Source organism: Stegostoma tigrinum, chromosome 18 (assembly GCF_030684315.1).
Source record: "Stegostoma tigrinum isolate sSteTig4 chromosome 18, sSteTig4.hap1, whole genome shotgun sequence".
Classification (NCBI taxonomy): Eukaryota; Metazoa; Chordata; class Chondrichthyes; order Orectolobiformes; family Stegostomatidae; genus Stegostoma; species Stegostoma tigrinum.
In genome coordinates this window covers 9,439,252-9,465,983 of record NC_081371.1, presented here as the reverse complement: position 1 = coordinate 9,465,983, position 26,732 = coordinate 9,439,252, and the positions used below count along the sequence as shown (strand labels likewise).

Below are 26,732 nucleotides of genomic sequence, written 5' to 3'. Positions count from 1 at the left end.
CACACTCCCCCTGCCTCTGCATCGATGCACATGACTACACAGATTCCAGCTCATGCATATGGATGAGGGCTTCATTGATTATTTATAACACGTCCTGATCGCAGGGAAAAAAAAAGAGAACCTTTCAGCTCAATGACAGATGAAGATCCGCTAATTGGGAAGCAAATATATGAGTGTACAAATTCGAACCGCACCACCCGCACCCCTCCACCTCATCCGCTTCACGTTCGGTCCCGCCAACCCCGCGTTGTGAAACGCAGCTCGAAAACGCAATCGTGAAATTAAGCCAGGCAATTTTTCCAAGAGTATGCGAAGAATTCGCACACGTCAAAATGCACGCAAAAGTGCCAGGTGTCACCCGTGGGTCAAGTCGATTTGGGGGAATTCCTGCCAGGAACTGGGGCACAGTCGAAGCTGTAAATGTTTTAGTGTTTTTTGGAAAAGCTTTTAAAAATTCACTGGTTAAAATTCCCGGGGAAGAAGGGATGGGTGAAACGTGCGAGATGTTTCTCTCTCCTGGTGTCCAAGCAATGAGAAAAAAGTTAGAAGCGGCCCCGAGGCGGTTTCTTTAATAGCCCCTAATTGCACTCAAAATTGACTTCAACACCTCCCCACCGCGAAAGACCGAAAAGTTGGTAAATATATCCAGGGTCATCTGTTGGCCCAGCAGTCCTCATCCTGGGACACAAATTATCCGGTTTCCTGGGCCTCCCCCATCTCTCTGAACTGTCTGGAGGCGAGCCGAGAGACGATTTACCCGGTCACAGCATCATCTGACATTGCCTTGGGACGAGCCGAGGCTGGCTAGCCAGCTCCCTTGCCGTGCCGGCTCTCTGCCAACGACACTGTCCCCAGTGAAGTTTTACAAATTGCGGACGACACGGATTAAAGTGGCTCCACTTGGCAGCCCCGGCCAGCGTGCCATTTGCACTCCAGGCCAATCCCACACAAGAGTGTTGAGAAAGTGCATGATCGCGGCCAGAGTTCCCAGCTGTCATCGCTCTTTGGGCGTTCGGCCAGGACAAATCATTCAGTGCTCTCCCCACTGCAGTGAGGATGGGCAAATTGCGGTAAAGAGGTGGGGGAGGTGAGTGCAAAGTGTCTGGATGGGGGAAATGGGATTCAAAGAAGGGCAAACTGCAATATTGTAGGCATTGGGGAAACGCAGTGAGAGGTGCAGGGTTAAACGGCAGGGGGAACCAACTAGGAACGGCAGGTGTGGACTGAGCAGAAAGGGCATGTATGCCCAGTGAAGCAGATGTGAGTGACAACTGGAGGGGCAAGGAAGAATCCAAAACTGTCCCTCGGCAGAAGTGTCCCACTTTGAAGTGAAAGCACCTGTGACACAGTGGTCCAAGTAAGAGAAAGTGAAGCAGCAGGTTTGGAAAAGGGATAGTCCTGGTGAAATGCAATTTGAGTGAATTTTAGGGCCACAATTACACACCGCTTGAAGTCTACATCGCACCAGGTACTTTAGAGTTGTCAGATCGATAGGAAAGAAGGTTTTTTTTTTAAAAAAACGAAACTATTCATCAGCTTAACTTTTGTTTGATGCAATTACAAATGATCTAAGGGACCGTGATATGATGATAACACATCAGTACAAGTCTTCCATCAAACAGATGACAAACCAGGATATCCCAATGTCCCTTACAACAAATTAAACACTTCTGAAATAGAGTAACTATTCTAATATTGGCCAGTGGACAGTTAACTCATATACAATAAGGTTCACAACGGGCAACATGGGAATCAGTAGGCAATCTGCAATAGGATAAATATTGACAAGGACACCTTGCTCTTCTTTTACATAAACCTGTCAGGCAACTCGTCTTCAAGCATTTCAAGGCACTAAAGTCAACACCCCAATGTGCAGCACTCCCTCAGCTTTTATTCATTTGTGGGATGGCGGTATTGCTAGCTGGCCAGCATTTATTGCCCACCCCTGGTTGCCCTTGGGAAGGTGGTGGCAGGCTGTCTTCTGGAACCGCTACAGTCCAACTTCTGCAGATAGACCCAAAATGCCCTCAGGGAAGGAATTACAGGATATTGACCCGGTGACAGTGAAGGAATGACAAGTCAGGGTGATAAATGGATCGAAGGGAAACTTGGATGAAGATGGGATATCAATATAAAGCTTGTGCCCCACGGTAGGATTTGAGCCCACAAGATTTAGGTTTGGAGAATTTTAGTTATATTTAAATTTTTTAAAAATCACGTGATTTAAATCCAAACAGTGGCTGAGAAATTACTGTTTCCCAACATCAGTCCTTTTGTATCTTGTAATTTTCGTCACACTGCAGTTGACGATTCAAATCTGGTGGAACAATGCATCAGATGTTGAACATGCTTCAGCCAGTCAAGAAAATATTTGTGTGCAAGCTAATCTAAAAGTTGATAATTTGGAACTTTGAAAAAGTATGTCAAACCACCGATAATATTCCACAATCATTCCACTTAATTCAGATAACAATGGGCGCAGGAAGCTTTATACACGTACTAATTTGCGGTGACGGGAAGTCAATGAGCTTCAAACTGTAGCTTTTAAAGTCAATTGTAGATGTGGGAAGTCCCCAGCACCTGCAGACATTTACACAGCAGATGTCAATTCACTTTACCACCACATAAGAAGCTTCTTTTACTTTCCTCCTTTTCCCCTAATCTCCTCGCCTTTTCACCCCATTTTAACTCACTTTGTACTTGACACCTTTGGCCGTGATGCAATTTTGGAAAGCTGTCTCCTGGCAGTGGAGGTGGTTCATTTAAAAAAAGGACCGTAAACTGTGTTCCCAGGTTCTCAGACTGTGAAATGTGTGAAATGAATTTGAGTTGCACCTTTTCTGACAGAACTAGTGTATAATTATCCTTGTATGCCATCAGGGGACCGCATCATGGTACACAGGAAGGCACCTGTGGAAGTAGCTGAAACAAACCTGTGTTCCCAAATTGGACTGGTCCATAGGGTGGGGGAAGTGGGATCAAGCAGTATCCCACTCCTGATTACTCTTCAGCCACTCGTGGAGAACGCATGGGCCAGATCTGCGGATGTTACGACCCCAGTGCAAAGTCACGTCAGCCTGTGCTCTGTTTCACCATAGAGTCACAAACTCGAAGTGTCCAATCACACTTCAGTGACCTGAGCATACGATGTCACTTGACAGCGCCCTGCAGTACTGAGGGAGTGCTAAATTATCGGAGCTGTCATTTTTCCAGATGGGAGATTAAATTGAGACTCTCATCTCTCTTCAAAAGTCGAGGAAAATACCATTCTGCTTGAAAGCCACTGTCGTGGATATTATCACAGGATCACAACATCCCCTCGATCGTGTGAAATTTTCAGACAGTTACCAAGCAAGAGAGAACTGAGGATCTATTAAAGCGAGCTTGTTATGGAGCAGGTGTTAATCTGTGCTGGGATGTGAGCATCACCTTAATCTGACCTGGCTACCCTCAGTCTCATTCTTCTATTCTCTAGACCTGCTGAAGATCTGCAAGGCACCAAATAAGTGTCACCTGGAGTCACAATGACTGGGTGCCAGCCTCGCCTTTGGCCCAATGTGGGAAGTTGGACTGAAAACTAATTTCTCCTGAGCCCCTGGTCGTGGCTTAGGCTTGTGACCTGGAATTTAGCCCGGGTGTCAAATTCGCAAACCTGCTTTGGAAATCTGGCTCTGTGTGGTTGAATGCTGGATGGGGACAAGACCGTCCTCACTTCTCCTTATCCCATGGTTAAATACCGTGTCTCTGTTCATATGCGTCACAAAAAGAAAACACTTACAAGTGGTACAATGAAATATAGATTCCGCATTAGAGAAAAATAACAGAGATTTGTAGCTTACCCCTGTGGTTCGATTTTTAAAGACAGCATTTCTGGTGATGTGTTTCCTTCTAAATAAAAATAAAAATCCCCAAATTCCACCTCTGGTATACACTTGGTGATTTGCAATCAAAACTCATTGTTTCTTTTTTTATTAGTCTCTATGTATGGGTTTGGTGTGATCACTGCTGCACCCCTTTTCTCCCACTCACTCTACTCTCTCCTAAGCTGAGAGTGAATAAAAGGAGCCAGTTCGCCTAACGAAATTCAGTGGTGCTCTGTTTCTGATATAAGATAACCAGTGTTCTCATCACCCTCCTCCCTTGGGGTTCCGTGAGTTTATTGCGTGAGTGATTGACCATTCAAAGTTGAAAGACCCCAAGCCTGACCTTTTCTGAATGAAACAATCCCAATCAACAGAGGGGGAGGGAGGGATCTTCAATGCACCCAAGATGGAGAAAGGGGAATAAAGAACACCAGAGCAGGGTTCCTACTGGTGATTGCATTGGGACTGCTGAGAAGCAAAGTCACGTCAGCCTTTGCTCAGTCTCACCATACAGTCACAAAGTCGATATGTCAAATCTCACTTCAGTGACCTAAGCGTATGATGTCAGTCGACAGTGCACTGCAGTACGGAAGGAGTGCGACATGGTCAGAGCTGCCATTTTTCCATTTGGGAGATTAAATTGAGACCCTCACCTCTCTTCAAAAGACGAGGAAAATAGGAGTCCACCTCAACATGATCAGGGGAGTTATATGTAGTAGCATGGCCAATACTTATGCCTAAAATCACGGCAGAAAGAACAAAAAAAGATAGCTGTTTATCCCCCTGTTGTTTGGTGTGCAAATTTTCATAATCTTAGTAGCCTTCCATTGCAGAAAAAGGCCACTCAACCCATCATATCTGCACCTGCCCTTCAACTGAGCAACATTACCTATGCGATAGCAAGAACTGCAGATGCTGGAATCAGAGAAAACACAGTGTGGAGCTGGAGGAAGCCAGCAGGCCAGGTTGCATCAGAGGAGCAGGAAAGCTGACGTTTCGGGTCAGGACCTTTCTGCAGAAAAAATTCTGAAGAAGGGTCCCAAGCCAAAATGTCACTTTTCTTGTTCCTCTGATGCGGCCTGGCCTGCTGTGTTCCTCCAGCTTCACACTTGGTTATCTCACTACCTAATGGCACTGCGTCTTCCCTATATTGTTCACATCATTTCTACACAACGACCCCCTGACTGCCTCAAGTGACCTGCCTCCACCATACCTGCAGGAAATGCATTCCATACCCTAATTACTCATTGAATATAAACATTTTCTTCTCACATCATCTGTGCTTCCTTCGAAAATCACTAAATCTGTGGCCTCTCATTCTTGATCCTTCTTCAAATGGAAACAGCTTCTCCCTAACTACTCTATCTGGCACACTCATGATTCTGAAAACATCTATTAGATTTCATGTTAGCATTTTCAATCTATTCTCGTAACAGAAATTTCTCATCCCTGGAATTGGTTTCTTTCCAACAGCGACGCTATTTCAAAAATACTTCCCGGGCTGGAAAAAGATCTTTGAGATACCCTTAGATTCTATTCCTTTTATGTAATGCCACCTGAGGTTAAGAGCAACAGTTAGTGAAGATGTAACTTTGATACTAATAGGCTACCAGCTTCATTGCCAGCTTTGGGTTGCTGTTGCAAAACAGCTGAACTGAATTTACTTGTCATCATTGTACAGCAGCTGAGCTGAACATTCTGTCCCCAGCTGTAGAACATGCTTATAGATGTTGCATGCTTGTCAGCTTTCATCTTGTTCAATGGTACCACAATAATGTAAGTGACAGAAAATACTGAAATAGTGCATGTTAATTCTGATTCCAATCATTTCAAGAAAGCTCATCATAAACAGGACTGACGGTTTTCGCCGGGTTGAGTCCATTCATGTCTAAAATGTGCAATCTATCACCGTTGCTGGCTAATTTCTACAAATGTCATACTTTATATAAGCTCTGCACTGGCAAGTTTAAGGTTGGCATTCAAATCATTCTTTCTTCGTGACCGGGTATCACCAAGAACACAAATACAACTATCAACCCTCCATCGACACAAGTATCCTTTTCTACCTGAACAGACAATACAGCACTGCACCAGGGAAGCAAGTGGAAATGTTTAGTTAAAATATGTCAAGAAGGAAGTTGCCACAACACAGCAGGAACTGCACAGAACATCCCATCAGAGAAACTGCCATTCATTAACAAAGCAAAACCAGCTGACCTGCAGGAAGCATGGCCAAGGGATACAGCTGGTGGTCATCCAGACTCTGGGAATGGTCTCAGTAAGCGGAAACAAACTTAAAAAGGTGCATTTTTGCATTACAAAAATGGCCACACTTCAAAAGTAGCTATAATGTCTGCCAAACAAAAGGTGCCCAGGAAATAAAGGTTTTCTTTCAAATAGCTCACAAGTGTATAATTGCTGTGCAGCATGTCCTATTTCACAGTTCTTTTTAGGACAAAGGTGGTGGCTTAGCGGTAAATGTCACCAGGGCAGTCATCCAGAGGACCACATTAATGTTCTGGTTGCATAGGTTCAAATCATGTCAGGGCAGCTGATGGAATTCCAATGCTATTAATAAAGCTACCCTCAGTGATGATGAAACTATCATCAACTGTCCTAAAAGTCCAACTGGCTCACAAATATCCTTTAAAGGAGGAAATTTACTTCCCCTACTACCTGGTCTTGCATACTTTTAACTCCAGACCCATCAGAAATTGTCCCCTCAACCAGCTCAAGAAAGTTCAGTGCAAGGACAATTAGGGATGGACAACAAATAGTGGCCTGACACTGTCCACTTCTCGTGAAATAATAAAGAAAAGGAATTGAAAATGTGGTTTGAATCCAGAGTTGGCCTGTCTCCAAACAGCAAGCTGGCTGAAAGAGGCCAGTCTCACTTTAAAAATCAGCTAACATGAATTCAGGCTCAGCAGAGAGCCATTCGGGCCAAACAATGAAGTTTCACAAACTAATTAACACCAATGATTGGAATGCAGCTTCTTCGCCTACCTGTTGTAGCTCTACAACTATGAATCCCAGGCTCTTGGGTCTTGCTTGTCATGAGATTACCTGGGCCCTTTTACTTCAGTTTAACAATTAAATTCTTGCTGTTGCAACTGGTGTCTGGGGGAAGGACACCTTTTCTGAAATTTTAGCTTATATAAAGTAGAATAGGTTATCTTTCAAACTCATCCCATCTTTTGTAGATTATCCCCAGTTTCTTTCCAAACCAGAGTGAATTCAATGGATATTACTCGGGCAAACTGCCAAATGATTTTTATCTTCCAATCTTCAGGACAAATGCAAGAATGGCAAATTTCAAATGTTCACAACAAATTATCCGACAATGCAGAAAGCAGCAGAGAAATTTCGGCTGTTCCTGCTTCCGATGAATTTGAAAAAGGCAGAAAGTTTGAACGTATTCCTTTTGGTTTGCAGATAACGTGACCATGTATATAGATGCTGGTCGCTTTGAGCAAGCATAAATGAGGCCACAGATCAACCATGACCTCACTGAATGGTGGAACAGGCTTCAGGGGCTGAATGGCCTGTTGCTTTTCCTACAAATTTGACATGTCATCTGAAGTTAATTGTGCATTGAATGCCTCCTTGCATCCATTTTGTACATGCAAGCCAGCAATTTATGACTATTATAACACATGGGGAACAGGTGACTCCAAAGGATTGCTACCTACAACTACCACAAAATATTCATGACACTCAGTGTCATGAACAGCAAGGGTACAAGGTTTTCAATGAGTTGCTCAGAACCGTTCGAGGGTTACTGAACACCTAATTTTAGGTTGTTAGGTGAAGGTAATCAAAGGAGAAGATTTTGACTTTTGGGTTCATTGTCAGACAGATACTGAGGAGCAGGGAGAAGAGGCTTCATCCTGGAAAGGTGCTGCTGCAGTAGGCTCCAAATAGCTTCCCCGACTTTTCCCAAAGTTGAGCAAAGTGTAGGGATGAGTGCTCAGAGAAAGCCCTGGGAGCTGTGGAAGAGACCACGTGACATTAATAGTTCAGTGCAGCGTAAAAACAAGTACAAAGGAAGCAGAGTGGATCCAGGCCCGAAACATCAGCCCTTCTGCTCCTCTGATGCTGCTTGGCCTGCTGTGTTCATCCAGCCCGACATCTTGTTATCTCAGAGTAGCAGTTCTTGCTTTGTGTCGCTGACTAAGACTGGAGCTTGGAAGAACACAGGAAGAGAGTGGTGCTTGGTAAAGCCATCTGTCTGTGAAAAGCTAAAATTCTTTTTTCTGAGCAGATGTTGGAGTGCAGCCTTAAATACAGGGAATCAGTCCTGATTGGCAGAGTGAACTACCAGAATGTGAGCAATCGCTAATGCAGTCCTCATGGGATAAGCGTTTCAGGAGGCTGTGAGGCGAGGTCTTCAATAAAAAGATGAGAATGTGAACCTCTGCTTTACTTTTCATCAGATTGTGTGCCACTGATGTCTGGGGAGTCGGGAGGGAAAGTCGCTGAGAAACCCATGGGATCGGCCTTGACTATCGCTGCTCCAACTTAGTACTGCAAAGCTTATTGCTTGCTCAAAACTTTTAAATCTTGCAGCTTTATTTGTACTTGTCAAAAAAAAGTTACTGATCTGTAGCCAGATGGTAACTTCACTTTGGTGGTCTGGTCCAGGATTGTAGCGGTTGTTACGAGTACTTGTTTGAAATTTGGCAAATTCTTGCATTTGCCCTGTTGACGACAAGACAATAAGATCTGGCAACATGTACCAGCGAGAGACTGACTCAGTGAGCAGAAATACATTCCACAATCACCTTCTAGATTTCAACATAGGTCTGTTCACAACAATTAGTCTTGAAAGGGGCAGACCAATTGCAGCACCACTCCTGTATAAAGACAGCAATGTTTTCTGACCCACTCCAGGAACACTGGTAGACAGGTTCTGCTCGACACCTCCAATGTCTGTCTAATGGTAGTACGTGCAGCAAGCGAGGGTTACTGTGCCTCAGGAGGTTACTTTCCAAGATTCAGTTTTTGCTTTCAGCTTACAAATTACACTGTCTGTCCTTTGAATATCACTGGTGTGCAAAGTGTATGCATCTTGCTAATGGTAGCTGGCAGAGGTAGGACTCTTGACCCCAAGTCAGAAGCTTATGGTACCGCATCCCACTCCAGAGATCAGAGCATCAACAGTAGTAACCACTCCACTTCAGTACTGAATGTGCGCTGCAACAGCAGAGATGCTGTCTTTTAAATAAGGCACAAAACCAAATCTCATCTGTCTGAAGTGGCCAGAGATTATCCCAAAAACTAAACTATGGAATTGGGGTTTTCTTTTCAGCGTTCCTGGTCTCTGCGAAACACCACTGTTTGATGTTGGGTCAGGTAATGGCTTAGCGGTACTATCACTAGACTCTTACTCCGGAGACCCAGTTAATGTTTAAAACTAGAATGAGGAGGCATAACCTCAAAATAAGGGGGAGCAGATTTAGGACTGAGTTGAGGATGAACCTGTACACCCAAACAGTTGTGAATCTGTCCAGCGAAGCAGTTGAGGCGACCTCGTTGAAAGTTTTTAAGGCAAAGACAGATTTTTGAACAGTAAAGGAATTAAAGGTCGGTGAGCGGGTGGGTAAGTGGAGCTGAGTCCATGAAAAGATCAGCCACGGTCCCATCGACTAGCACAGCAGGCTCAATGGGCAAGACCGACTCCTATTTCTTATGTTGAAAGCAGCTTGCAAATACAGACGTTGGCTTAAATTTTATGCGTCAGCGACTGAGCTTCAGAAGTATATAATTGGCTGTGAAATGCTTTGGAAAGTCCTTAAGCCATGAACGGTGTTAGATACATGCAGGTCATTCCCTCCAATGATGCACACTGCACTTGTAAATCAGAAGTTGCCTCTCTCCCCAATGAAAACCGTTCGTGTTTCTGTACAACAAGATGTCAGTATTGAGCCACTCGGATTTTCCTGCTGGTGAAAGGGATTCTGAAGCCACTGACCTCCTGCTATGTTATCGAGCGAGTGGTAATGTCAAGTGCTGCTGCACCTGCTTTCAAACAGACTGTCAGGTAAAAAAAACCATAATGCGCCCCGACTGGCCCTGTTTTTGGTTACCTTACCTTCTGTGCAGCATTAAGAATCGTGTTATTGGATCTGACTCTTCCTTGCGACTGACTGCTATCACATTGCTGAGCCAGCTGTCTGAGGGACACACAGGTCTGACTGATGCTGACCCTACCCATTGTTCTGGGAAAGACCAAGTCCCAACATACTGCACTGTCAGGGAGAGAGGAGTCAGCACCAGCTGCTACACCATTGTACAGGTACTTTAAAGATTACGGCACAATGCTGCATTAGGTTGGCACTGAGAATTCTGCTCTCTAAATGCTGTCTCATAACAATATTCACACAGGCCTATTGTAAACCACAGGAGACAGCTGTTTGATTCTGCAGTCTAAATGAAATTAATCTTATGTCACTGATGAAACTGTCATTAACTAGACTTTTGATTGAAATGAACTGTGATATTGTTCAGATCTACTGCAAGAAACAGCCTGGTGGGTCCAACTCTATTTCATTTACTTCCTGCTCTATTGATTCTTAATTTGTTCTGTTTTTCAAGACCTCAAAATGAAACAAAAAGACAGAACTGGTGAGCCTGTTTCTCAGAGAAGGGCATCTTGGTGTCCTCTCCATTTCTTTCTGCACTGGTCATGTTTTCTTTCACTGGGATGACTTCCCTCTTAGCTGCTGAGCAAGACTCCAGTCTGTGACAAGATAGCACGGCTGGTCAATTATAGCTCTCAAAACCCATCACATTCGGAGTCAAGCCTCTCGCACTTGTCTCCTTTACTGCCATCAGCCATTTACACAGTGCTCACGCAATACGTATATGGTTGTGCCAACTCAGAAGTGTCAACAAAGGAAATGAAACACAGGAACATTGTTCTGTTAGGATGGTCACAGCCTGTTGGCTCAATGACTACAAAATGTATGAGGTGGTTCCCGTTTAAAGCAGTAGCATCGGCTCACCACTTAATCTTGAGATACGACACTGCTTTTGTTCTTTCAGAGTTGACAGAATTTGAAGGACTAAACTGGTCTCACTGTCACAACATATTGCTGCAGACATTACAGCCAGCGATGCCAATCTCTGAACCTAGTTTTGGTCAGCCAATTATCTGGCACTCACCGCATTTGTGAGAATCCTAATGAACCTACAAATTTGTTTTGCTCATTGGGCTACTTAAATCCAGAGACGATGGGTCTAGGTTCTTGGTAGTGGCAAGACGAAGAATGCTCCCAGTGAGTAAAGGATGTATGCAGCTTAAATGTCTAAAACAATGCAGCCTGCCAGCTAGGTAATTGTTCCATTGCTACTTTGTTCCATTTGTGAAGAATCTTAGCACAAGTTCCACCTGCCTCAGTGGCATTTGAGCCACTGTCCCATTCCATGATTAAATGTGACTGGTAAATGCTGCCTTGGTTTACCATTCAGGTACTGTGTTTGATAGCCGTTCTCTCTTTCTCCCATTGTCACTGTAGCTGAGAGTCGTCTGAATATCAAAGACAACTTGGCCAGCATTCCTGCTTTCAGTGACCCTGATTAGTTGCATCAGCCTACTTGTCGTGATGATAACAGCAGCCATACTTGCCAGGATTATGAATGAGAAAATGATGGTTACGATGAATGGCATGTTGGGTGAAATGTCACAGCTAATGGTCCTGGTGGGAGGCATCTTCTGAAAGGGGCTGGCTAAGGGGACATCAACTCTATTCTTGGTAGATTGACCCCTACAACTGCTATATTGGGTTGTAAAAAAACTTAATTGATACTCAGCGACTCCTCATCAAGTGAAGACAAGAGCCGCTTTGGTAATTGACTTTTTAAAAATAAATTGACAGTTGAATCATTCAGGAGTGATGGAGGTGTCAGTTTGAGCAGGTCAGAGAACAAGAAATAGAAGATGGTTACAGAACCAAGCACCCATTAGGAAATGCAAATCAAACATAAAGCACCATTTTTAAAATGGGAAAATTAGAAATAAAAACAGAAAATACTCAGGGATACAGAAGGGGCCAGCTAGTAAAGATGAAAAATAAAGCCAAATATTTGGCTCTTAGATGTTCTTGCTCCCATAAGGTATTTACCCACAAATGCTCATGTCCTTCAGTTTCTGAAGGGCAGTTGTGCTTCACTGCAAACCTAATTCAATGAGAGATGTGCAGGACTTGCAACGTCTAATCCAGTTCTCGTATGAAGCAAAGCAGACTTTTTTTTGTAAGATCAAGGCAGGCCAGCAATGTATGCAGAAGGTAAAGGCTTTCCACACAAATTAATTCAATGGGCGCATGCCACAGGATGGAAACAACAGCTGCTTTGTAAAATGTTCAATTTATCATCAGGAAAACTTGTTGTTTACTCTTGCACGAAAGCAAAGTCAATCTTTATTAATGTGAACCGAAAGAAGCGCGGATGCTGCAAATCAGAAACTAAAGTAGAAGTTGCTGGAAAGGCTCAGCAGGTCTGGCAGCATCTGTGAAGAGAAATCAGAGCTAAAGTTTCAGGTCCGGTGACCCTTCCTCTATGTGATATCGCTCTGACCTTTTTTGAATGTCCTTGGTTCTACTTTTGACAGAATTTGTCAACGAAACACAGTAAAGAATTTACCTTGCAACATAGTTATATTCAGAATAGCAATAGACCATTTGACTGCAGCTATCCTGTGATTTTTATTTTCTTTGCCTTGCATCAAGTGGAGGAATTGCACTGTAAAATGACAATGCACTTGCAGACCAAGAATATCAGTTGTATATTTAATTGTTTCATACTTCTGCCTGCGCTAAAGAAAGCTTACAAGTCTTATGAATTTCCAGGCTAACACAGACATATTTAATGTCGTTGCTACCTGGAGCTTGCAAATTGTCTTCCTGTTTTAGGTTTTTGAGCTACATTGGGTCGAAATACTTTCATCTTTAGCTTCTGTGAAGCACAGCCCAGTGCCTATGCAAAGTCTGTATGGGTGGAGGTGGTGTGCTTGAAGAATTCCCTTACAGAGGATCCATTGCACCCTGACTGAGTTATGATCACGTTGTGCCTGAATGCAAGTGTGTTACTGATGTGCTATCAGTCGTGTGATATCGCATTTTTATTCCATGACCAGTCATTTTTCATGTTTTAAACATAATCTGGAATCAGCTCAGTGTGTAATTATCCACTCCTTTTCTTGATGTTTACAATCATATTGCTTTGAATTGCCATTCGGACAACATACAGATTTTGAAAGCTGCTTCTTTCTGTTCACAAATGTCATTTTGTAACAGGCATTTTATCACCTACAGTTTGGACATTAAGCAGATATACACAGAAATCTGTTGTGGGAGAGGCAGCCTTTGTAAATCTGCATGCAATTGTATGCCTGGAATTACAGGGACTCAAAAAGAGGTGCAATTCTCATAAATGGTTATTTTATGGTGCCATTCTGATGTATCGTTGGGAGAAAATGGTGAGGGATGGGGTCAGTGAACATAGGTCACATCTAGTCCTAACGTAAAGACCAGATTTCAACCTTCTGCACCTCCCCAAGCACAACCTTTGACCTACAGTACTGCCCTCTTGTTGCAGCCATCTCTCTTCCTTGGTTCAGTGTGGAGTTCCCACTCGGACAAAATCCCACCTGATTGTCCCCATGGTAATTCCGATAACAATCTCTCTCCAACACAGAGGACTGAGAGACTAGTATTTAAAGCAGCAGAGTGAAACTTGTCAATTTTTCCCAGCATAATATTCGGTCCTGTCCTACAACAATGCACAGCTACAAACCAGACAACATCCTAACATGTGAACATGCCATCAATATCCAAAGACACATCCCAGACAGGTAAGGGGAATGGAAGCTGAGCCAGGGGGAGGGGCGGGGGTTGGGGGTGGCAGGGGAGAGAGAGAGGGAGAGAGAGAGAGAGAGAGAGAGAGAGAGAGAGAGCGAGAGAAAGAGAGAGATGGGCAGCCGGGAGAGATGGGGTTGGTCGGGGGGTGGGGGGGGGGAGTGGATCTTTGAAGAACAGAGCAAGAAGGTAAGGGAACTATGGGGAGAGAGATAGGGGTGAAGAGAATTGAGCAAGGCGGATGGAATGAGAGGTGGGGTGGAACAGAAAGGGGTGGAAAAGGGATGGAGAGAGTGAGGTGAGAGGGGGTGGAAGACAGATGGAGAGAGAAAGAAGGCAAGGAAAGAGATGGAGAGAAAGAGAAAGGGGTGGAGAGAGAGAGAAAGAAAGGAAGGAGGGAAAGAGACAGTGGGGGAGAGAGATGGGGTGTGAGGGATGGTGGGAGTGCAGTGGGGGGGGGGGGGAGAGAGACAGACAAACAGACAGACAGACAGAGAGAGAGAGAGAGAGAGATCGAGACAAAGCTCCTTACATTTTCTAAGTACATCTGATGATGCTGATCTTTTGTTTAGTTAGAAGTGCAACATGGCCACAGGTAGATCCCAAACAAATGGTAAAACATCCATTTTTTTTCTTTATCTTATAGTAGTGTAGAAAAGATACTGTACAACAACATATCCATATTTAAATTTTTATCAAATCCCTCTCGTCATAGAATAAGATGATTAACTCATCCTGACATCCAGAAATGAATTCCCTTCATCAACCGAAAACAGCAGAACAATGTCCTTTTCATGTTGAATGCTTTGCACGTTAGCACAATAATTATGCAGGGTAATTTTCAGGCTCGGGAGAACTGCATTAATCCACACAGTGCACAACACAGCAGACAAAAGATTAAGACAACCATCTTCAAAACAAAGGCAGCAACTCTTCTATCATTCAATTATTAATTGGGTCTTACAGTCATCACTGTTGAAATGGGAGCCCCACTGACTTGCATTCGTAGAACTCTTGTCTTTCTATCAGATTCTACACCGAGACCTAACTGTTGAATGCATTTTGTTTTCATGCACTTGTGATGAAAAGATAGCTACTGGCCTCAAATAACAATCCCTTTAATGAAGTAATCCCCATCCCTCCATCTGGGACAAATCTGTCAATTTTCAGAATTGTCAAAATGAATGAAATTGTGAGCAGTACCTGACATGTGCAGCCTATTTTATTTTGCATGGTAAATCAGCCTGTCACTAAATTGATAGACATACTGGGACAATATGTTGCAGTTGCCATGGCACACAATTTCTTAAATGTGGCTCCTTACAAAACCCGTGTTTTAAGGAAACAATTCAGCTTATTGTCAAACAATGAAATTTCTAGTGTATCAGGATACTCAATATAACATCCAAAGACCCCCTGATACAGACTTGTTTCTCAACTTGATTAGTTATCACTGATAGCGATGCCATTCAACAGCATCCTGTCACTCAGCAGACAATCCTCGACTGCCGAGGCTGGATGCAAGGCTCCTGGGGTGACACTTGAACAAATTTTGAGTTGAAACAGGAACACACTTGACTCAAAGGGGATCTTTTAACTTTGCAACTCCACGATACAATTTTAGACGACTTGGACACAAACACTGCTGCTAGTAGTGGATGCGATCAGGCAAAAACAGCCTCGGAAAATGGGCCCGAGAGTGATGCTTTCACCCACAAACGAGGCAGTTTCCGTAAGCCCAGGAACATGAGGCCTGCATACCGCCGAAATAGTTAAATCAGTGCAGAATGTAGGAATCATTTCAATTTGAATTGGAATAGACAGCAACTGAAATATACATATGGCAACTTCCGAAGTGAGATTTCATTGTTGTTGTGTGCTCCTCTCCAAGACAGAGGATGATATTCCCACAGAATGGAATGCTTTTTTCACTCTGACCATCAGATGTGGGAGCTGTGTGTAGGTAGGTGAGGGCAGTGAACTAAATTTGGGCCCTTTCTCCAGATCCTTTAGAGATTTTTAAGCGACTCTTGGATAGGCACATGGAGGATAGTATACTGTAGGGTATGCATGATAGATTGATCTTAGGATAATAGGTCGGCACAACATGGTGGGCCAAAGGCCCTATACTGTGCTGTACTGTTCTATGCTCTATGCTCCCTTCAGGTTGGTGCAATTGGATCAGCATTGGTCCGAGATTGAAGCAAGCTGAATGGAATCATCGCCTGCTCAAGAGCAGCGAGGAGCTCCATCAGCATCACTGATGAGGCACACTCATACCCAAAACAGGAACCAAACCTCCACAGGCAACAGGGAGAACTGCTGACATCTCTCTTACCAATAGCATCACCTCACAAAGCAACAGTCAGTGCACTCAATCTCGATACTTTTAAATGAATATTATTACACATCTCTGGAGCAGCTGGGGCTTGAATCTGGGCCTCCTGACTCAGAGACAGTGTCAATACCGCTGCATCTTAAGAGCAGTCAAGTGTGCTCAATCTCAAGTATCCTGTTAAATGAGCATTTAATTAATGGGTCCAGGTTAAAATGGACTCATTTAAAGCCCTTTGGACAGAGCAAAACTAAAAAATGTTGAGGTAGATTTATGATAATTTACATTTAGGGATTTCTGGCTTTTGCATAGTTCTTTTGAACATGAAAAAACATCGACAGCCAAGACCCTTACAAGTCAGCGCTCATCACAGCACGGCTTGTCCAAACAGAACATATTGACTGAAATGTCCGGTCTGTGATTGCTTTCGGGATGTACAATTAATACAACTTCTGTTGTATTACTGTGCCCCAGCCTGTTGCACTGGTCAATTCAGTCGGCAGCAGGCTACACTGAGTCAGAGGCTGACAGTGAATTGGAGAACTGCTGAGCAGTGTATTGGCGGAGGTGCTGTCCTCTGACTTTTCTGGTGAACAGAGGCCATTTACTGCCTGGTACTTCCCCACGTGGGCACAGGACTGGAGAAGACAAGCATGCCCCATCTGTTTGACATCAGTCTCCAAAATGTCTGTTATCAAAGCCCCTCTTCATTGACGAGAATGCGCTGATACAGTAAGCCCTGACTGTTTCTCTTGCCCCTTCATTCCGTACATTTGGAATCAAGGAAGGGTCACAGCACGTAAGGAAGCCATTCAGCCCACGATGCATGTCCAGGCTCATTAAATGAGCATTGTTACCTTTGTGTAATGTAATTAGACATGAAATAGTTCTTCATCTTCCCTTACATCTTTGCGACTATGCTCTGTGGCTGTACAATCTGTAACTGCGAAATACATTGATACTTGTCACTTTCTGTTGAGTTCAATAAACATGCTCCTATAAGGCTTCCGTTCCTAATCAAACAGTGAACATTTCCAATTTCTTAAGCATCTCCTGGTACCTCAGGCATCTCATTCCAGCCAAAAATTTAATTAGTCCACGCTGCCTGCTCTCCAGTACATGGATGTTATTTACTTCGCAATTATTTTAATCAGTATGCTCTGACATGTTATGAAATACATCCAGGACAGGGGAGAACTTGTACCCAAGCTTCCTCATCGGGAGATACTACCACTATGCCACCAGACTCACTCTCATAACGTAGGACTGGAACTCAATTGCTTCCTAAAGCTATTATTCTCATTGCCTCGTGTTAATTGTAAAGTGGTTAATCATTGGAAATTCACTTGAGCTGCTGTAATTAAGAACAGAGTGAAACTGTGGTCATTGGGTTCGAAGGTGCATGTTTGCAATGTGTAATGTTGTAAATAAGTTTATAAAACTATGCAGGGATGGGTTTTGGCTGTATCCTTCATCATCTGGCTATGCAGAGCAAAACCTTCATCTTGTACTGATGAGGTGAGAGGCTTGATCAGAACTGTTGGCAGGAATCAGTCAATCCCAAATCAATACTTGGATCATTTGCATCATTCAAAAGTGGGAATTCAGATCATCTTCCCCTCTGGTCTCTGGCTCCGGCCTAACATGTATCAATGCTTGGGGAAGGATGTACAATGCAAATTTGGGACCTTTCGATGTCCCAGAGTTAGTTAGACAAAATCAAAGGCACATTGTATACGTTTAGTATTTTTATTTACTGTTGTTACTGGAATCCAGTTGTCAGAATCCACAGCACACTGCAGCTCATGACAGGAACGTGTTTTTGAAACTATTCAGCTCGCCAAAGAGAAGTAATTGGAGCCTTGGAAATTGGGATGTGGGATGTGAAATGTTCAACCGAAAGGAGGTGAGTGAATGAACAATAGAATCCCTCGAGTCTAGAAGCAGGCCCTTTGGCCCATCGGGTCCACACCAACCCTCCCAGGAGTATCCTGCCCAGACCCACCCCTTTCATCCTAACCCTGTAATTCTTTATTTCCCATGTCTCACCGTCTAGCCTGGACATCCCTGGGCACTACGGGGCAATTTAGCATGGCCAATCCAGTTAACATGGGCATCTTTGGACTGTGGGAGGAAACCGGAGCACCCAGAGAAAACCCATGAAGACACAGGGAGAATGTACAAGCTCCACGCAGACAGTCACCTGAGGCTGGAATTGAACCCTGGTCCCTGACACTGTGAGGCTGCCGTGCTTACCACTGAGTCACTGTGAAAGGTGAGAGTTAACGTTCAGAACGCACAATAAATTGACAGCATTAACACACATTAACACAAGATACTGCGCCATCCAAAAATATTTTCTTCACTTATGATTCCACCTCTTCTCCAACTGCTACCATTAACCTAAATTTCCGATTTTACTCGAGAATACCAACTTCTACACCTGCAAATAACTGTGCAGAAAATGTCACTCCTCACCATGTCCTTAATAAGTTGAGGCATATTGCAATAGCAGGCAGCTAATTGACCTGGCATGTTGGAAACAAAATCACCCCATTTATCTGAATGTTGTCAATAAGTAAATTCCATCAATATTGATTCAAGTTAAGTTTGGCCAACAATTTTCCTCATTAAGATCGTGATTGGACGCTGAAAGTAGTTGCTTTAAACATTAATCGCCACTTAAGTGAGTAGGCAAACAACAAACATTTCCAAAAGCTCATTTGCAATAATGCAGGGTTTTGCTTTCCCTTCCCCCTCAGAACTTGAAGTTCCAGAAGCTTCAGAATTCAATCAGTGCTACAGAAAGCACTCAGTCACGTCTCCTGTCAGCCTGTAGCCTGTTGCGAACTGCACACCCAACACAAAGAGGGAGATAAACTGAGCAGCACAATAGAAGCGCACCAAAAAAAACAGCTTTACAAATCTCTTCTATCTCTCACAAAGTTTGTTTTTTTTTGTTTTCCCTCCTCTGCGTGTTCGCAGTGAGTTGAGGGTAGCACACTCACTTCAGCCAGAGGCTGTACACTCAACTTCCCTGCCAAAGGCTTTTGTCTGAGAATCCAGGCTGACATTTCACTGAAATATTTTGTTCTCGACCAGATCAACCCCCTCAACATATATTCACAACACAGCCTAGACCCTTCTTATTCTTATTTTAAAGGTAAATGTAAAGTTCCGTGTTCCAGATGCAATTCGATCGGTCAAATTACTTAACATCCAGCAAAACACACTTTATTCATACACAACAATTAAAATCAAGAGAAACAAGAATTTTGAATGACTTAATCTACTGGAATGCTTAATCAAATATTAGATGTATTGACTGGTACTGATTAACTATTCCAATCGAGTAACATCCCATAAACCCACCCCTGACAAAGGCAAATTCAGTAAAATAGACGGTCTCACAGGCATTTCTCTAGTCCAGGAGGAAAAACATGAAGAGAAAACATTATCTCTAATTTCTCTTTCCACCAATTTCTGCTTTTGCTTCTAAAATCTGCAGTTCCCTCCACGAACCTTTCCATCACGCTATCTTGCTTCTCTCCTTTAAAATCTCCTCAAAGCTAAACCTTTAGATCATGTCTTTCATTTACTACTCTATTATCTCCCAAAGTAGTTGGTGCTATGACTCCAGTGAGGAGTCCTTGGATGCTGCTTTACAAATAAACACCAATTGTTGTAGCTAGTTTTACTGGGCATCCCCTGTAAGGAACGGTGTGTTCCTACTGACCTGGATGATCCTCTGCCCTGTATGAGAAGTGAATGGAAACATGGGTCCTCGGTGTCAATAAGTAGAGACGCAAGCAAAGAAAGATGCTGGAATGGCTACTGGTTGCTAACTTTATCACTCATCATCAGAGAAAACTGTCACTTTACAAAGTATTGGAGAAGGCCAGGGGTCAAGTTCACGAGCCTTCCTCCGACCAACATCCTTGCCGCCACCCAATTCCCCACACTGCCTGTGACACTGGATCGCAATTAGTTTTATACAACACATGCCATTGAGTGAAAGGGGATTTGCTCCTGAATTGTCAACTGAATCAAACCTGAAATTGCAGGCTGTCTCTCGCGAAAGTTGGCTCAGAGCTCCTCAACTTAACTGGCTGTTCAGCCTCACCAAAGTGTGCATGGGAACAAAGAGGGGAAGGAACAAGGCCCTCTCAGAAAATCGGCACAGTCAGGCCATAAATTCAAGAGCCAGAAATGTCAAGCACAGAACCTGAGCTGATACAGGGTAGCACAGTGCTGCATTGTAGATGGTGTCAGATGTTAAGCAAAGGCTCTGTCTACCCAATCTGATGGTTGTGAAATGTTCTACTATACTTCAAGAGCAGAGAAGTTTCCTCCAATATCCTGGCCAATTTCAATTTATCAGGTTTCATATCCAATGTAGTTTGTGGAATCTTGCTCTGTAAAAATTGGTTACCACATTTCCTAGAGTGCAGCAAATGCATCATCAAACTTTAAAGGGTATTTTGGTGGTTGTGAAAGGTGCTAAACAAACGTAAGGCTTAAGGTAAGGTCACAGTCCCTGATCTTCTGAAGTTGGAATCATCAGTGGTCTTGTTAATGGCAGTGCTCGTCAATCTGAGGGTTCACGTATCTTGTCAATTTTTGTGCTATGAGCTGGGGCAGCAGTAGGTGATCCAACAGAACCTCTCAGCTTTGAAAGGGTGGGAGAGAACCAAGTCAAGCCAGGCTTGACCCGAATGGCAATACATTGACTTTTGGTAAAATGAGCCTGAGCTCCACCATGACACCACCTCTCCTCTACCGGTCGCAGTCACTATCAAAGCCCACACATAATGAACGGGCAAAGTCTTTAGTGAAAGTGAAAGTAAAAGCTGGAGAGTTAGCGGTTTCAGGACAGGAGGAGAGAAAAGGAACAGTTGGCAAAACAAGCTAAACCAGAACGTGGCGAAGGTATGGGCCACATAAAGGAACATGGCATTTAACAATCAGGTAACAAAAGTATTGATTGAAATATAAATTACATTTCCCAACACACTGCTAGCTAGTGTTGGTGAGACCAGAAATTGTGCACCAGGAGAAAGGAGCTCCATGCTTCAGTGTGAGCCATTGAAACAATGTTACTCGCTTGCGAATGAGCATTAAGGCCGTGATCCCTGAAGAACTTCAGTTTGACCTTAGGTTTAAGGGCAGCAGAGGTCAACTGGCCATCTCATTTCATATGCTAATCTTCCCTGTCCTCGCAATACTCACAACTAAACACACAAGGAAAACGTCAGTTTCCCATTCAGGGGAAAAAAATAAAGATCCAGTTTACGTCGGAAGCAATGAGCGGTAACAGAAACTTGATTTAATGTGTCATTTCATTTAGCGTTCAAGGAGACAGTTGCTGTGAACGGAGGCTAGGGACAAGCAGCGCCGGATGGTGACTGCGAAGCAGGAAGAGAAGATGCTTGTCAAGCAAAGGACGGAAACCCGAAAAAGAAACTATACTGAGTGCACTCCATCAGGGGCAGCTAGCCCTTGTTCCTGACATTCCCGTGTATGAGGAACACTTTTTACTTTGTGCATCAAGCACCTGCCCAGATGAACGGGCACTGCAGTCCATCAAAACCTCATTCAATACGAGGTCTGCGTCATTCCACAAAGTGCTTGGCTCCTGCACAGAGGTACAAAAAAAAACAGCGAAGAGTGTACTCAGTCATGGCAGCAGTTTCCCGGACTTCGCGACAAGCTGTCTCCAAGGAAATATATCGATTTCCCAGTTATTATGAACACAAAATTATTGAATGATAGTGTGTTAGGTTCTGCAAGGACTTTCCCAAATGGGCTCACTAGCCCCCCTGTGGTTGCCATAGCAATTTGACAGAGCCCATGACAAAAGAACTCTTCCCAGTGCTTCGAGCATGATAAAAAGAACACTTCCTTGTCAGTACCTAATCTAACATGAGGTTCAGTGTAGTGCTGTGCCCGGTTCGAATGGCTTGGCGCAAAATTCACTCAGGCAGCCCCACTGCAGTCAAACAGTGTCACCACCAGAGTCTCCACTTTGTAATTAAAAAGCGAATGTCTTTCTGCTCCTCTCTGGTTACTGTATTGTTAAGTGAGGCTGTGTTAATCTATGGTAGATACATTAATAGACTCGACAGTGCATGGCCCACTGGGAACGAGAGGCTCTGCATCACAACACACAACTGATTGAACGACCAGAGACAATGAGCGCAGCTCTCAGGTCAAACACTGCATCGCCCAAAAGGTAGCACACACTCCCTGGGACCATCGACACACACCGGATCCCTCCAGCAGACTTTCAAAGCCCACTTCAGAACGTGTCAGCCACGACTCAAGTCCCCGGCCGTCCCAGCTCAGATTCAATTAATTCTCCCCTCAGTGGACAAAACACAAGCCGAGGCTCCACCAGAGAGTGCGACGTGACCGGAGGTGTGGTCGTCCAACTAACACAGTGTCAACCCTCTCCGCTGTTAGATCTATGGTCGTATTTCAAACAAACGGACAGGCGGTTCTCCTGTAACCCGACTGTTGCGCTCTGATGTGACCTCGCGTTATAGAAAATCGCTTTATAGGGAAATCGCTGCAGCAAATCGCGACACCCGTACAGCAGAAAGTTTTCCAAACAGTGTCGACTGTTCATCAGTCGTGTTGCAGCCGATTCGCGTTCACCAAACACTCATTTCGTACAACTACCGATGAAGGCATGCTCCTGGAGTCTTGGCCAAAAGTCAAACTCCACGAACATGTTTAAAACAGACCCTAATCGTTCACTCAGTGCTGCTGGTGGAAGCTTGCTGCGTGCAAATCGGCTGGCAATTTGTACAAGAGATAATAAGGTGTCGAGCTGGATGAACAGAGCAGGCCAAGCAGCATCAGAGGAGCAGGGAGGCTGTCGTTTCGGGCCTTCAGAAATGATCATTTTTGCACAATTTGTACACACCACATTTCTGAAATACTTAAGTGGCTGTAATGCGCATTAAAACATCTTGCATTCATCAAAGTTGCACTATAAAACTGAATATTTTTAAGTTTTCTTCCCATATTGGCAAATTAGCTCTTGGACAAGCTTCTTACCCTGCAGATTTTATTTTAAAAAACGAAAACTTATTTCATTTTTCCCCGTTCTTTCTTCAAGGTCTCCTCCCACCATGTTTGTGACACTGCTGGAGAGATGGCAGGCTGAAAAACAGAGACTGAATCCATCTCTCCTTGACAGTAAATCTCTGCACAAACTGAATGCTCCGGCTGCTCCACAGCATGTGCACTGAAAGAATGATTATTATTTTAAATGTGCATTCAATACCTTGCCAAAGTCAGGCCCTAATCTGGAAAAGTCAAAACAGAACGTGCAGGGCACACAAAAGTCAACTTAATAAACAGAGCCACTCTCCTGGAGCTGAAGTGAGACACTGTTTACAAAGTCATCAGGGATCATGTGCCCTGGTTGAACAATAGACTAATTTCTCAACCCTACACTCAATACAAGATTCCCCACTTCCAATCCACATCACTACAGATTAATTCAGCTGTATCAAATTCTTAAGTAACAGATTCAACTATCAAACAAGCCTTTTTACACAAATTTTAAAAAGCCCGAGAATAGAACAGTCCTGAATCAGCTGGTGAAAGGGTTAAACATGCAAACTGATCAGGCAAGCTTGATTGATTGCCTTTCTTAATACAAAGGATCTTTCTAAAAATGACGAATGCATGTTTCTTGTAGCTACTGTTTGCTCTGCATCTGTTGCATGGAGGTCAGTGGTATAACTAATTGTTATATTAAGAGAGAAGTACACAGGTTAGTCTGTGCTGCAGGAATTCGACTCTAACAATAGGCGTAAGCCTCCACAATCAAGTCACAAAAACATAGCAATGGCTACCTTGTGTTTGACAAGCACACACTGTGTTCAGGTGACGCTGGTCAGATTAGGCCATTGATCCAAAGCACAGAGAAGTATGTTAATGGCTTGTAATTGAAGTTAGCTGTACTTGGGTGACTGCTTATCCAGATGTCTATCCATATTCAATAATAACTATACAGCGAACATTTAAGAATAGATGCCCTTTCTTCACATAATCGAAGGTGAGAAAAGCAGAACTGACAGAAAACATAAAACTAGGTAAATCATGGATTAGAATTCCTGATTGGCAAAGTGGCCATTTTAACTTTGGCCGGAAGTGTTCTGTGAGTTTCTCCTGCTCCCGATAGGGAGCTTTGCTGTGTGCACAAACCATTAAGGTTTCCCATTTTTACATAGTTTACTAATGGTAAACAAAGGAATATTGCATTAAGTATTGGCACAGAAACTCTCCAAATTGAAACACCATTCTAGAATCTGTAATGAAATGAAAAATGATTGATTTCTTCCCCAGGGAGATTAAAAAGACCCTGGATAATAAGCTCTTCATTTTCGATACTTCAGAGGAGGTTTTTCCTAACCTTACTTCCCTATGACACTGACTTCAGTTGGGCTGGACAGTTCAATTGGTTTTACACCTCACCCAAGTGCTGACTTATAAATCCAATGAAAAATCTAACGTACAGGATTGATAGCCAGGCCCAACTTGTGTACTATGTATTTATTGTGTGTCTCACAGAAGTGAGAGCAAAAGCAGGGATCCTGACTGAATAGAGACCTTATTGGTCCAAGGTTGACAAAAATAACCTTACACTGGCTTTGTAGCAAACTGAAAAATTAACTTTTGTCCTGATGAAGCATAAACTTTGTTTCTCTCTCCATAGATGCTGTCAGACCTACTGGGTTTCAGTTTTTTTCCCGTACGGAATTCCATCATCTACAGTTCTTTGTTTTGTGTTGCCAACAATTAACTTCATTATTTAGCTGCTCAGATAGCTTTGATATCATAATTCCGCATAAAATGGAACTAAGCAGGAGTTTGGTTTTGAGAAGATTTGTAGCTCAGGTTGAGGTTCTGGATGTGAGTTTCCTCGCTGAGCTGGAAAGTTAGTTTTCAGACGTTTCGTCACCATTCTAGGTAACATCGTCAGTGAACCTCCGACGAAGCGCTGGTGTTATGTCCCGCTTTCTATTTATCTGGTTAGGTTTCCTTGGGTTGGTGATGTCATTTCCTGTTCTTTTTCCCAGGGGATGGTAGATTGGCTCCAAGTCAATGTGTTTGTTGATGGAATTCCGGTTGGAATGCCATGCTTCTAGGAATTCTCTTGCGTGTCTCTGTTTGGCTTGTCCTAGGATGGATGTGTTGTCCCAATCAAAGTGGTGTCCTTCCTCATCTGTATGTAAGGATACTAGTGATAGTGGATCATGTCGTTTTGTGGCTAGTTGATGTTCATGTATCCTGGTGGCTAGCTTCCTGCCAGTTTGTCCAATGTAGTGTTTGTCACAGTTCTTGCAAGGTATTTTGTAGATGACGTTCGTTTTATTTGTTGTCTGTATAGGGTCTTTTAAGTTCATTAGATGCTGTTTTAGTGTGTTGGTGGGTTTGTGGGCTACCCTGATGCCAAGGGGTCTGAGTAGTCTGGCAGTCATTTCGGAAATGTCTTTGATGTAGGGGAGAGTGGTTATGGTTTCTGAGCCCGTTTTGTCCGTTTGTTTGGGTTTGTTGCTGAGGAATCGGCAGACTGTGTTCATAGGGTACCCATTCTTTTTGAATACGCTGTGTATCCTTACATACAGATCAGGAAGGACACCACTTTGATTGGGACAACACATCCATCCTAGGACAAGCCAAACAGAGACACGCAAGAGAATTCCTAGAAGCATGGCATTCCAACCGGAATTCCATCAACAAACACATTGACTTGGAGCCAATCTACCATCCCCTGAGAAGAAGAACAGGAAATGACATCACCAACCCAAGGAAACCTAACCAGATAAATAGAAAGCGGGACATAACACCAGCGCTTCGTCGGAGGCTCACTGATGATGTTACCTGGAATGGTGACGAAACGTCTGAAAACTAACCTTCCAGCTCAGCGAGCAAACTCGCATCTAGGAGTTTGGTGTAGGTGAAGGAGAATTAGACAGTAATGAGATTCTAAGCATGAGATTAGAAGTAGAAGATTCTTCTCTCTGGAATATTCAATAGGTAATGGACTCAGGGTAAATAGAATATGACAGCAAACTAGTGAGAAACACAAAAATAGACTGTAAAAGCTTCTGTACATATCTGTAAAGTAAAGACAAACATATGCATAATAAAGCCAGAGACAAAGGAATTTTTGTTGGGGTATATGGACATGGCAAAGAAACTAAACAAATATTTTGTGTCTGTTTCCATGTAAGATAAGAAAAAAATCTCTCATAAGTAGGAGAAAACCAACAAACTTGCAGAAAATAATGCCAGAGAAATTAATAGGATGAGGTGGTCCTATAAATAATCTCACACTCAGGGATACAGTTACAGAATAAGAGAGCAGTCATTCACAACCGAGATGCACAAGGATTTGTTCTTCCAGTGGGTAGTAAATGTCTGGAATCCTCCAGCCCAGAGAGCTATCGAGGAGAAATTGCTGAAAGTCTTTAAGGAGAATGTAGATAGATGTCTTTGAAATATGAGTGAGTTGATGACTATGCTGTGTTACCATGAAAGAGGATTCAAACCCTGTGGTAGATCAGTTGTTATGGTGAAGCAGGCTTGAGGGGCTTGAAATGCCTACTCCTGCTCCTATTTCTTAAGTCCTACTGACATACAAAATGTGTACTG

The 26,732-nt window shown here is 43.4% G+C and overlaps 1 protein-coding gene across 3 annotated transcripts in view; it reads right to left on the bottom strand.

Moving 5' to 3' along the window:
- Positions 1 to 26,732, bottom strand: part of pdzrn4 (PDZ domain containing ring finger 4) — a 529,562-nt gene that overhangs the window by 126,337 nt on the left and 376,493 nt on the right. The window lies entirely within an intron of this gene.